The sequence below is a fragment of the Lampetra planeri genome, chromosome 16 (genome assembly GCF_965212315.1).
Source record: "Lampetra planeri chromosome 16, kcLamPlan1.2.h2, whole genome shotgun sequence".
In the NCBI taxonomy this organism is placed as follows: Eukaryota; Metazoa; Chordata; class Hyperoartia; order Petromyzontiformes; family Petromyzontidae; genus Lampetra; species Lampetra planeri.
In genome coordinates this window covers 11,078,818-11,091,623 of record NC_136122.1, presented here as the reverse complement: position 1 = coordinate 11,091,623, position 12,806 = coordinate 11,078,818, and the positions used below count along the sequence as shown (strand labels likewise).

The window sequence follows — 12,806 nt, the reverse complement described above, 5'->3', positions numbered from 1 at the left end:
GGTGGATTCGATAATTGGGAATTAACCGAGGGTGGCGGAACTAGTTGGGGGGGTGGGATGAGTTCAGAGAGCAGGGCCATGGCCGCGGAGATCTTGTGGTGCCGAGGCTGGGGCTGCTGTGGCTCTCATCACGGTGATCGAAAGGAATGTTTACGAATAAAAACGAATCTTTATTTTCTCTCCGCGTCGTCACCAGCCATGTTCTGTCAACTGCTGGGTGAAGACCTCAAGCCATTGCCGACCACCGTAGTAGCAACAATCCACGAAGCTCCTGCCCGCAAGCTGATTGCATCACTGCCATCTTCGCAAAGGTAATATACTCCAGCGAATTATCGCCTCTGGCTCCCACTCTGGCATCGATTAGCACGGTTGGCCACGTACGGCGCGAAAGAAGTTCGACACACAACAGTGGCGTAATGACATTGTCGGCTCAGGGGGTACGGCAATTGGTCAGGTGGGGTCACAATCTTTGATTTGTCTCGCACGGTCGCACCGACGCTGTTATGTATCGCAGGCTTCTCTTGCCTCGTCACATCGTCGTTATGCTCACGGTCTCGAACGTTTAACGCTGTCGGGGCGTTCAGTCTTCAGAAAACTGCAGTCACTACTAAATAAAAGTTTTTAAAAATATATATATATATAACAAATGTAAACGGCGTTTTAAAGCAAGTTTTAGTTTTCCTACACTGTTGTTGAAAACATCGCATGTTGGTTGTCTAGAAGGCCCCCCAATTTTGTTGCGTTGACCAAGTGGGGCAAGGCAACACCTGCCTCCACTCTCTTTACGCTGCTGACATACATCCAGTGCACACGTTCACGGGTCTCGACCACTGGACACATCGTCTCTCGCTCACGACGTGGCCTGCCCCTGCCCCCCACGTGTTCTTAACGGCCACGATGATGATGATGGCGATGTCTAGAACGTGGCGTTCTGCTCTCTGGTTCACGGTTGCTTTCCTCCTTTTTTTTCCCCAGCACACGTGGCAAATGTATGAAGGTAAACGCAAGGAGTTAAAGCTTTCGTGACTGCAGGAATTCATATTCTTTGGAGCTTTCGGTAAAGTCACGTAGATAGGTTCAACGAAAATAACAAAAATAACAAAAAAAACTACGACGTTTCGATCGCAACACAAGCGTTTTTCTCCTTCTTCCTGATGACGAACACTTGTGTTGCGATCGAAATATCGTAGTTTTTTGTTATTTTTTGTTATTTTCTTTGAACCTATCTACGTGACTTTACCGAAAGATCCAAAGAATATAAACACAAGGAGTTGCCTTTCAAAGGGGCTCTTAAATGTCACGGCACCTCAAAGCGCCGTACATGAAAACACACGGGTCACAGAAACGGAACGCTTTCACGGCGACGAAAGCAGGCGAAAGAGAGTGGCTGAGACAGATGAGCTAACATCTGACGGGCAACACAGGTACACAGTGGGCAGTGCACCAGGCTATACACTCGGCCTCCTGGGTTCGATTCCCTGCTATGGCTAACATCACAATAATAATTATATTTGATAAGTATTGTTTTTGCTGGAGCAGTCACACCTGATGAAGGATACTTGTGTTGCTTCCGAAACGTGATTTAATTTAGTTGTTTTATTTTTATTTTATTTTTTATTTTTTTTCACCTACGTGACTTTACCGAAAAAAACAAAGAGTATGGATCCTTGCAGTCACGAACACATTCCTGCGGAGGGAGCTGGTAGGAACGTTGGGTTGCTCGGTCAATGGCCAGGGTCAACGGCGGCGTGGTGTATTCCGCAAATTTGGCCGACTGTGAGGGCGGGCACAAGCCGGCGTGAGTAGGTTAAACGTTGAGTTTTATAAGGGCACCACGGGGTGACCAGCCCCTCCCCACCCCTCCCCTCTCCACCCAGCCCCACCCCTCCCATTTTTGGATGCACGACGGACGGACGGACACAATAATCCCCTGTGGGCTGGTGTAACCAGGAGGTTCCTACCAGTAAAACTTCAAATCTAGAAGTATTGATATTATATCCGTGGCGCGTGGTATCTGAAATCAGAGACTGGGCACACACAGCCGTCACCTTCGACAACTCGCACTGACTGGCGTAGTGAAGTATGGTCAAACAACCCATCGGGACAGACGTGGCATGAGGGTGGGTGGGTGGGGGGGTCTCGCCGAGAAGTAGATTAATTGATAATTAGCCGTGAGTTATTAATTATGTATTGTATTCTAGATTTGAAGCTTTCGTGACTGCAAGGATTCATATTCTTAGGTTTTTTCGGTAAAGTCACGTAGGAAATTTTTTTTAATTAATCAAAGTAAAAAAAACGAAGTTTCGGATCATCACAAAAATAATATTCAGGGCCTACCTTGGCTCCTACCACCCTCAACCAGTATATATACAAGGACTGTGTTCTTGGAATTTCTCTCCCTTGATACAGCAATCGTGCTGTGACGGTTCCACCTGAAGACGGAAGCTTGTGTTGCCTCCGAAACGTCGTGATTTTTATTTTAGTTTTATTTAACTTTTATTAATTTTAGTTTTTTACCTACGTGACTTTACCGAAAAAACCTACGAATATGTATTGTATGTTGACCTTCTTCCGCACCGTACGTAGCCAACCGTGCTAATCGGAGGTGCGATTTCGCAACATCGTCGCCTGATCGTCATTGGTTGAAGTTTATGAAGGTAAAGCGAGAGAGAGAGAGACCCGCAAAAACAACATTTGTAACCCGGTAGCGATCTGGAAATAATAATAATTAGTATATATCATTAGTGTACAGTCAAGGCGACATCTGTACTTGTTTTCCATTAGCCATCGTCGTGACATCATGTGTGGAGTCTTGGGGGCGATGTTGACATTCTCAGACTGTCGGACCAACGCTGGAAGCAAATTGACATTTATAAGGACCATCAGTTTAACACGTAGCAGGCTTTCGCGACCAATAGTATTCATAATCAACGTTTTTGGGTGAGATCGCGTTATTTATAAATGTGTCGTAACTCTCCACCACCCGACACGGCCAATCAGCAAAAAAAGTGTCACGTTGACAAAAGACAAATAGTTCACTACTTTAGCCCACCGGTGTGTTGAAGCGTGAAACCACAACATTTACAATTTTTGAGTACGACGTTTCGCTGGTAATTGCATCCAGCATCATCATTCTGGCGAATTGCCCGAAAATTGTAAATGTTGTGGTTTCACGCTTCAACACACCGGTGGGCTAAAGCAGTGAACTATTTGTCTTTTGTCAACGTGACACTTTTTTTCTGATTGGCCGTGTCGGGTGGTGGAGAGTTACGACACATTTATAAATAACGAGATCTAACCCAAAAACGTTGATTATAAGGACCATATTGGTGTGTGCTTACCCTCAACAAGTGGCATCAACTCGGAACAAACGTAAATATTAAAGCTCCGTGTTTGTGACGAAGGAAGGACAACAACCAAAACCTACGCTTACCACCACCACCATCATAATCATCATCATCATCGCGATCGAGATGAACGGGTCACGGCTGCCTTAGTGCCGTCGGCACGACAGGCGACGATGTCGACTATACACGAGGCGTCTGACCAAATCACATGGGAAGCTAAGCAGGGATTTGAACCTGGACAGTGCTTGAGAGGGCTATGGTAGCATGCCTAAGACATCTGTTTAATGGGCTGCTGCGTCGCTTACGTTATCAGAATCAGAATATTGATTTACACTGGAGGAATCATACGAGCTATGAAGCTATTTTTCACAGATGTCCAGTTGGGACGGGTCCTAACGTTATGGGCAGCAGCGAATAGTACAGCACAAAGCTGTTGCTGTACTGTACTTCTCTGTTCCCACGTCTATGCTCCCCGCCTTTGCCAGCGCCCCATTGACCATAATGGTGAATTCATCTTCTTGGTTCTTTCGGTAAAGTCACGTAGAATGGAAATAATAAAATAATAAAAAATAAAAACGTATTAAAATAATTCTCACGACGTATCGGCCACAACGCAAGCAGCCGTCCTCAGGTGGAGAACAGGTCTGTCGAGAAGACAGAGTCTGAATGGCACGCCCCAGGCTTGGAGCCTGAGGACGGCTGCTTGCGTTGTGGCCGAAACGTCGTGAGAATTATTTTATTACGTTTTGATTTCTTATCATTTTATTATTTCCATTCTACGTGACTTTACCGAAAGAGCCAAGAAGATGACTCCCTGCAGTCACGAAAGCTTTAAATCGAAACATAATGGTGAAGTATGGCGAAATAGCCCCTCCCGCACTATGTGGGAGAGCTCACATCCATCAGTGGAGCGACGCGATGGCTGCACATAAACACAGCAAACATCGAACTGGCACAAGCGTCAAACCCATCAATGACGAGAACATCCACATGGTGACAAATCCCAGTGGCAGGCGTATTTACAGACAGGCGCGCACCCTGCAACAGTGAGAATAACGCCTTTCTGTAAACGCTGTTGGCAAAAAAAAACCTCGGCAGGTGCTTCCTGGCCAGATAAATTATTCGTAAAGTCGTAAAACCACCTATGTCGTCACGACCAGTATCTGCCCCATCACAAACGGTAGCATTTGCTTATCTCGGAAAGCTTTTAAACAAATTGATCGTGCCTTTATTTCCACCCGACGTGGGCAGCCACTTGTACAATGTTAGACCTGGTCTTCTTTCTTATGGCAGAGCGAGGGGGGGTTGATCAACAATGCCTGCACGCTTATTGCGTGGTTGGTTGGTGAGTCGAAACTAACTGGGAGAAATGTCAGAAACGCTGTCGGCAAGTGATCGAAGAGGCCAGTGGCACTGCTGCTATGCGGGTCCATGGTTTGAGATGCATTGAAATTTAATTACTTACGTAGAGATGCATATAGAAAGATCCCCTGTATAGCCTCAAAAACGTGTTGGTGCAAGTGCTGTTCGCGAGCACCTATGAAGGCTGGAACGGCATAAGAAGGGGTGGGTGGCTAGCACCACGCCAATGTGTCTCCCAAATTATGATGTTCACACACCGCACCAGCTACTAATTTGAGGTTCAGTCGACCTAGGGGAGGCCCAGGACCGCTTCAGATAATCGTCACTGGTGTTAGTCGTGGGCGGGAAACGAACTCGGGTAGCGCTAACCGCGACACTACCGCTCCCCACGTAGACTCACATAGACAACCATACATTCACATATAGATCCATAGGCTTACACAGAGATCCACAGACAGCCATGGAGACCCACAGACTTGCACACAGACCCCATAGACTAAAATAGTCCCTTCTTTCGTATGATAGGGATACGTTCAGCAATGTGCATGCGTTCATGTGAATGTTGGCGAGTGAGCCAATGGACGCCTTCAAGAGTATCCTGGTGAAATACCTGAAATGCTACGGACGAATGATCGAGGCGGCCAATGATGTACCGTATACAATTGTGTGGTGCATGATTTGAGATATAGACTCACACGGAGAGTGGAGGGGGTGGGGGTCACACAAACTTGCATAGGGACACATCATAGACTTACATAGACTACGATAGTAGTAGTAGCCTTGTGGAATTTTTGAAATTTTCTCGGCGAATGATCAAATGAGTCAGTGGCGGTTTGCTGCACGCGTGTGCGTTCCACGGCAAACCCATCGAGCGAGGTCCTCGCATGTCACGTGCACGCACGTGGATCTTGTTTTCACGCGGAGGGTAAATCTCCCCCTCCTGAGCACCGTAACGTTCCGCAGAGCCGTGCGTAGCTGTCGACGCAACGAAAGAGCCGCTGGGTGCCCGCGCGGGCGCGTGCGATTTGTGTGCCAGACACTGTGAAGCGTGGTGAATGGGGGGGGTCTCAGCCAGACTGCAGCCTGCAGTCCAATATTCATCGTTGAGAATTCTCTCCCCCCCACCCGCCGCCGAAGGACGAAACGATTCCTTATGTTTGGCAGCCCCGTTAGAGTTTGAAAATCTCTAAACAAATTGCAGGCGTTTGCACTCATTCTTTGCGGGGAGCGGCGGAGCAGTGGTTAGCGCATTGCGCTCTGAATCCGGTGATGCGAGTTCGATTCTCAGTCACGGCTCACATTGGTGGCAAGCGATACCTGGACCGTTGCTGGGTTCTCTCCCTTTCACAACTTGCACTGATTAGCTCGGCGAAGTTACGTTTGGTCAAACTGTCCTGTGACCAACATGGTGTAGGCAGGTCTTCGTCCAGCAGTCAACTAGAACGTCACACTCCCCTTTGGTATCGGTACTTGAAAATACGATCAGGTCTGCATAGCCTCACAGTTGTGCAACAATTTAACTGGTGCGCCACGTGTTCAATTGTGAACTATGGAGGAATGCAATATGATTATGTAAAGTAAGGCGTGTCATGCCCAAATAAGGTCGTCCTGGCTACGCGTGCTGGACGTCTGTGAGAAGGAGCTTTATAGCTCATCGGATTCCTCCAGTCGACGTAAATATTCGGATTCAGATCACGAGTTATGGAACCGGAATCGATTTTTTTAACGACACCGATTTCGATTCCGTGCTCAACGCCCCGTGCTCGATCTCGTGTCTCCAACCCACAACGACGACTCAATCCCAAGGTCGACCCCCCCACGTCGAGCCCCCAGAGTGCCGCCCACTACCGATCTCATGTATGTCGCGTAGCTCAATCACATCATTATTCCCAAGGCCACGTGTTCGTTTAAACTTTGGAAAACGTACGTTTATGGGGGGGGGGGGAAGCACCGATGTTGCTGGGAATGAACATTTATCAGTTGTTTTAATCACATCCGGGAATACGTGGTTTTAATTATAACAATTGCAATAATTCCCATGATTTACACTCACGAGCTTTCGAATAGGCGGGCCAGCGAGTCGGTCCAAATCTCCAGTGACCGACACGGCACCGGTTTGGTGGGAGGTGGGTGGGGAGGACGGGCATTGATCCATTGGTGGATTGAGAATGGCTGGAATTAATTTGATATCATATTGTGGCGCACATCTGGCACGCGAAGGGTTAACGATAAGAGCAATGCATTATCTGATCGATGGGTAGCGGTGATTGAAATGCAGCGCTTCTAGACCACCGGTCGCCAGCTTAAAAGGCAACAGGACAAACACCGCTCCTTGTTTACGCACTGGAAGTGGGAAATAATAATGTGCGCGTGAGTGTGTGCGCGCGAGAGTGTGTGCGCGTGTGTGCGCGTGAGTGTGTGCGCGTGAGTGTGTGCGCGTGAGTGTGTGTGCACTTGTGCACGTGCGTGCGCATACGGAGGAGCGGTGGTGTAGCAGGTTATCGCGTTGCGTTACGAACCCGAGTTAGAATCCCGCTCGTGGCCAACACCAGAGACGAATATCTGAACTGGTCTTGGGCTTGCCCTAGGTCGACTCTGCCTCAAATGAGTACCTGGTGCGGTGTGTAAACATCGCCACCAGGGAGACGAAGGTGTCCGGGCGTGGTGTTGATCACCCATCCGTTCCGGCCTTCATAGTTGGTCTTATCCAACATTATGTTACATTTCAAAATGCTGTTGATTCTCTCTTCAGCACACCGGTGGGCTAAAGAAGTGAATTATTTTGTCCTTTGAAAAACGTGACACATTTTTTACTGTTTGGCCGTGTCGGGTGGTGGAGGGTTACGACACATTTATAAATAACGCGATCTGACCCAAAAACCTATATTATGAATTATGTTAAGGGTAGAATCTCTGTCTTTGTAGGGGGAAAGGATTAATGATCACAATACTTAATAAATGGATGTATATAGCGTCATCACAAGGACAGTGGTCATATTTATTTGACAGGCAGTCGGTCATATGCAGAGGAGGCAAGGACGGGGTTCAGACTGCACTTGGACAGAGGCACGGGGAGGTTGCAACACCGATGGAGTCGCAGACCGTGGCGACGGAAGAGGAGAAGTGTCGTCTTGTACGAACGGAGATTCAGTCGGCGTGACGTCACGTGCAAATGGCAGGACATTCACCGCCGTAAAGCTAACGTCCACCGGTGCGTTGCTATTGACACGGTGGCGTTATAGGCAGCTCTGTTGACTGGGCAACTCGCGTTCGTGCCGCGTGCTGTTCCGGCGTGATGCGTGACGTGGCACGCGGAGCGAAACGTCGGCCGGGCCGCCGTGCGGCAACGACACGCGGTGCCACCCAGACACGCGTGCGAGTGTCGAAGCGAACCGCGGTGGCACCTGGGTGAATGTGGTGGTACAGCTATCGTGCTGTGACTGTTCCAACTGAAGACGGAAGCTTGTGTTGCCTCCGAAACGTCGTGATTTTTATTTTATTTTACTTTTATCAATTTTAATTGTTTACCTACGTGACTTTACCGAAAAAACCTAAGAATATGAATCCTTGCAGTCACGAAAGCTTCAAATCTAGAATTAGTGGTGGGTGGTCAATTCCGTAGCGAGTGTAAGGCGAATCGGGCACGACAGCCCCGGGCCCCGCGCTTTGGGGGGTGAGTGTTGGGGGTGAGTGGGGGGGGGGGGTGCGGTGGGGGGGGGGGGCTTCTACGTCACGTCACGGTGTCAGATGTAATAACTTCTGGTTTAGTTTCGAGGCGGGGGGGGGCACACAGTGGGATTTTCTCTGTACCCCCCCCCGCCCACCCCATGGAGGGCCCTGCTGATGGTGGTCCCGTGCACTCCCTCCCGGCGATGTTGCTGCTGCTGCGGGGAGCGGACGCACCGCGACACACATCCCGCTCGAGCCCCGTATCCCCCCCCTCCCTACCCCAATGCAGCTGCTTGCGTTCTGCAGCTGTTTCCTGTGCGTGCCTTCCAGCACAGTTCCTGGCTTGGTGTTGCTGCTGCTGCTGCAGCGCGGTTAGGGGGCTTGTATGGGTGTATGTGTGCATGTGTAGCGGTTAGCGCGCTGCGCTACGAACCTGGCGACACGGGTTCGATTCCCGCTCACGGCCAACACCAGTGACGATTATCTGAACCGGTCCTCCCCTAGGTCGACTCGGCCTCAAATGAATACCTGGTGCGGTGTGTAAACATCGCCACTGGGGAGACAAAGGCGGACGTGCGTGGTGCTGTCCACCCCATCCCCTGGTGTGCTGTGCCGGTCTTCATAGGGGAACGTGCGTGGGTGTGTGGGTGCGACAATCGAGCTGACTTGTTAATAAGACTCATCCTGCTCCCACGAGTTCTCACCTGGTTAAACAAAATACACTTTGCACTTGTATGGGTGTATAATCCGTATGCATGAAGGGGGCATCCGTGCGTGTGCGTGCCTGCTTGTGTGAGTGTGGGTGTGGCACGTGTGCGTGAATGTGTGTTTGTATGTATGGTGCTCGCTAACAGCACTTGCCCCCTATGGTCTCACAGGCTACACGGGGGATCTTTGTCTCTTTGTCTTTGTATGTATGGGTGTGTGGATGTACGTGTGTATTTGTGTGTGCATGGGGAGCGGTGGTGTAGCGATTAGCGCGTTGCGCTACGAACCTGGCGACCCGGGTTCGATTCCTGCTCACGGCAAACACCAGTGACGATTATCTGAACCGGTCGTGGGCCTCCCCTAGGTCGACTCAGCCTCAAATGAGTACCTGGTGCGATGTGAAAACATCGCCACTGGGGAGACAAAGGCGGCCGGGCGTGGTGTTGGCCACCCACCCCCTCGTGTGCCGTGCCCGCCTTCATAGGTGCTGCTCGCTAACAGCACTTGCCCCAACAGCCTGTTAAGGCTATACGGGGATCTTTGTCTTTGTATGGTCGGCTCAGGCTGAGTCGACCTATTCGAGCCTGTCATGTGCCCTGTGGAGTTCACCCCGGCGAGGAGTCAACCATTTGAGCGATGCACAACTTCGCCGCGGACTGAGAGCCCAGGGACCAGCTGCCCAGACACAATCGACTGCGACTCAGAAACAAACCGAGGCGACACTCGGTGGATGTCAGCTCCAAGGCCGTAGCAATGGAGTCAACATTGGGGGGGACCAAATATTCCAGGGTGTCTTGGGCCCCCCCCCCCCCAGAAAAAAAGATCTCAATTTGAAAACGAATTTCCTGCCTAAAATGTTAACAAATTCACTAACACATGGGATGGACGTTTTAATTTATTTTTTACAATAATGTCTAATAGTGTATTGTATAACATTGCTCTGTTTTATGTTTTTACCTTTTCTTGTTTCATTGTATGTAATGGCAGAGATTAGGGATTAATAAAGTGCAACCATAACCACAATCATATAAACAGAAATCTATTTTATAGCAATATATTGGAGGGGACATTTTGAGCATATTTGAATATTATAATTACGGCCTTGCTCAGCTCCCCAAGTGTGATTTGTGCACGAGCCTCCGTGTGGTTTTTTTTTTTTAAAGACGCGTTCTGTTAGAATTGCTTTTGCAACAACAAAAAAACCCTGATGATTTCAATATCTGCGTGCGTGTTGGTAAACTTGTTGTTTGAAATTGCGGCTCAAATTGAGGAAGCTATATTTTTATTATCAAATCTCTGTTCATTGTAAGTAACTGTATTGTTTTCAACACTTTTCCGCCACGAAGTGAAACGGGGAAGACAAAGCCGCAGCAGCGGAGTCGCAATCAATTTACACTTTCCCGTCTGAGAAATGAAAGCAGAGACAATAATAAAATACGTTACAGTATTTCGATTTGTTTTATTGTCTATTGGGCGGTTATATCGGCGGCGCATTGGTGAGCCCACTATCGGCCACGAAGCCAGGCACCTGAGGTTCATTCCTGGCCATGGCTAACATCTGTGGCGAGCGAACCGTTCCTAGAATTCCTATTCACCCACCCGCATTGGCAAGGTTAGTGAAGTATGTTCAAACACACCCCATGACCCAACATGCCATGGGGGGGGGGGGACTTCATCCAGCAGTGGAGTTGACCAAGTGCTCGAACTTAAATTGTTGTTATTAAACATTACGCGTCGACTCGGTAGTTCACCTGGTCCGTTTCAAGTTTGCCGAACCTGGAAAGTGAACCGTACATTCTTCATTATCCGTGCTCGTGCATTATGAATGAGCAGACATTGCTCTTAAGGAAAGGTCCATCACACTTAAGAATCCATCACCGGGGCCGGGTGCAGTGCAGAGAATTTCCATTGAGGGGGTTGGGCAAGAGCAGCTCTCGATTTAGGAGGGCGCAGTACAGTACAGTAAGTACATGTCCTTGTAGTAATAAGAAGTGTGATTTATAACGTGCACAGTATTGCGCACACACACACCAATGACCGTGACTCTGGGGTGCGGCTGTAAAGCCCTTTTGCCAATCCACTGCTAGATCAGGGCTTCCCCAACACCGTGTGAACCTTGGCAGGTTCTTTGACCTCAAATTCACCAAACTCGGTGCGGGTTGGTGAAGGCGGGCAGCACAGACGAGGCATCATAGAAGTACAGTCCAGCAATGTTGATGTACTGCCCTCTGCTGTCAATCGCGTAGCCCCATAGCAGCCCGATGACAACACGTTTGCTCCTGGTGGTTACCCATCCAAACACTGCGCAGGCTCAACGCAGCTTAGCGTCCGAGATGTGACAGGCACGTCGGCAACAGCTTCCCAGGTGATCAGGTGGGAGAAGGGCGGTGGATAGGTGACGCAGTGGCTTTTTTTGTCGCACGATGCTGTGTGAGCCTGGCCGCTTGAAATTTTGAATACCGGTTCGTGGCTTGACAGCAGTGGTGAGTGAGATCTGAACCGGTCTGGGCCACCCCAAACTCCTGCTCCCCCCCCCACCCTCAGCGCTGACCAGCCTGGGCGTATTTATGGTCAAACAATCCCCACGACTTCGACAGTAAGGGTGGGGGAGGGGGGGTTTCGTCCAGCATGTGGATTTGACAAACAAATGTGTTGTCCTTTCTCCCGCGCCTCCGATTAGCACGGCTGGCAACGTACGGTGCGAAAGAAGTTCAACATGCATACATGCAGCATACATACAATCATCATGAACTCACATGAATAATCCATTATTTATCTATGCCGTGCTGAAGTTAGGGTTGTGTGTTTCTCTCTCTCGATGAGTTTCGACGCGTGTACGAGTGCGCACACATTTGAGTGTAAAGAAAAAACCCAAAAACGGCACCCCATCTACCAACCAGGCGTTAGGATTTGTCTTTTTTTTTATTTAAATGTAACGTTTTTTTTTGCGTTTGGGATGATCCGCGGAGATTTAGGGCCGTGATTGCCCAATGTTGCTCAGAGCCGCGTGGCGGATCTGTGCTTCCCTTCGGCGGCGCGAGTTTGATTTCCCCGCGGGCATTCATCTCGCCTCCGCCGGCGTTTGTTTTGGCACAGCCTTGCAGCGGTTACACCAAACGGTGAAACCCCCCAAAGAAAGGGGGCGCTCCGCCGATGACTCGACCGGGAGGATGGGGGGGGGGCGCTGCCATTCCTCCGTACGCACGCACGCGTTGATCTGCCCACCGTGGCATTGCTGCAAAGCCCCGTGGCTGGGCCAGCGATGTTGGTGGTCGAGAAGACCGGGCAGTGGTGAAGCTCACGAGAACGAGGACCGGGGTGCCGTCCTCCCACGCCCGCCCCGACGCCGTTTTTCTTCGGTGCCGTGTCTGGCACGGACAGCCGACGCTGAGTCACGGCCGTCCGTTGTGCGGGTCGGGTTTTTTTCGTTGTTGGCGGTGGTGGAGGTGGTGGCGAGCGTAGTCACGATCAAAACTTTGGCCCCACTCTTCCGAGAATCACGTTTGCCCCCTTTTCGCGAGCGACCAGGACTTGCCGGGTTCAGAGAGGTACAGCCAAAGACTGCGAGGCTGTGGGCTCATTATTCTCATATCGCCAGGGGGTTCTGCTTAATGACGAATTGGGTTCAGATATAGGTCCGCCACTCCGAAGGTTGCGGGCTGGCGTGATGTTAGACTCCGCGCGATGCGGGCACATTGCCTGTGTACGCATATGCACGCA

General features: G+C 49.9%; 1 protein-coding gene across 1 annotated transcript in view; it reads left to right on the top strand.

The window, feature by feature from the left end:
* Window positions 1-81: 81 nt before the first annotated feature.
* Window positions 82-12,806, top strand: part of LOC144723035 (neuron navigator 2-like) — a 137,822-nt gene continuing 125,097 nt past the window's right edge. Inside the window, exon 1 of the mRNA XM_078601563.1 lies at window positions 82-311. The gene's annotated coding sequence lies outside the window, so the exon portion shown is untranslated. The remainder of the gene's footprint in view (window positions 312-12,806) is intronic.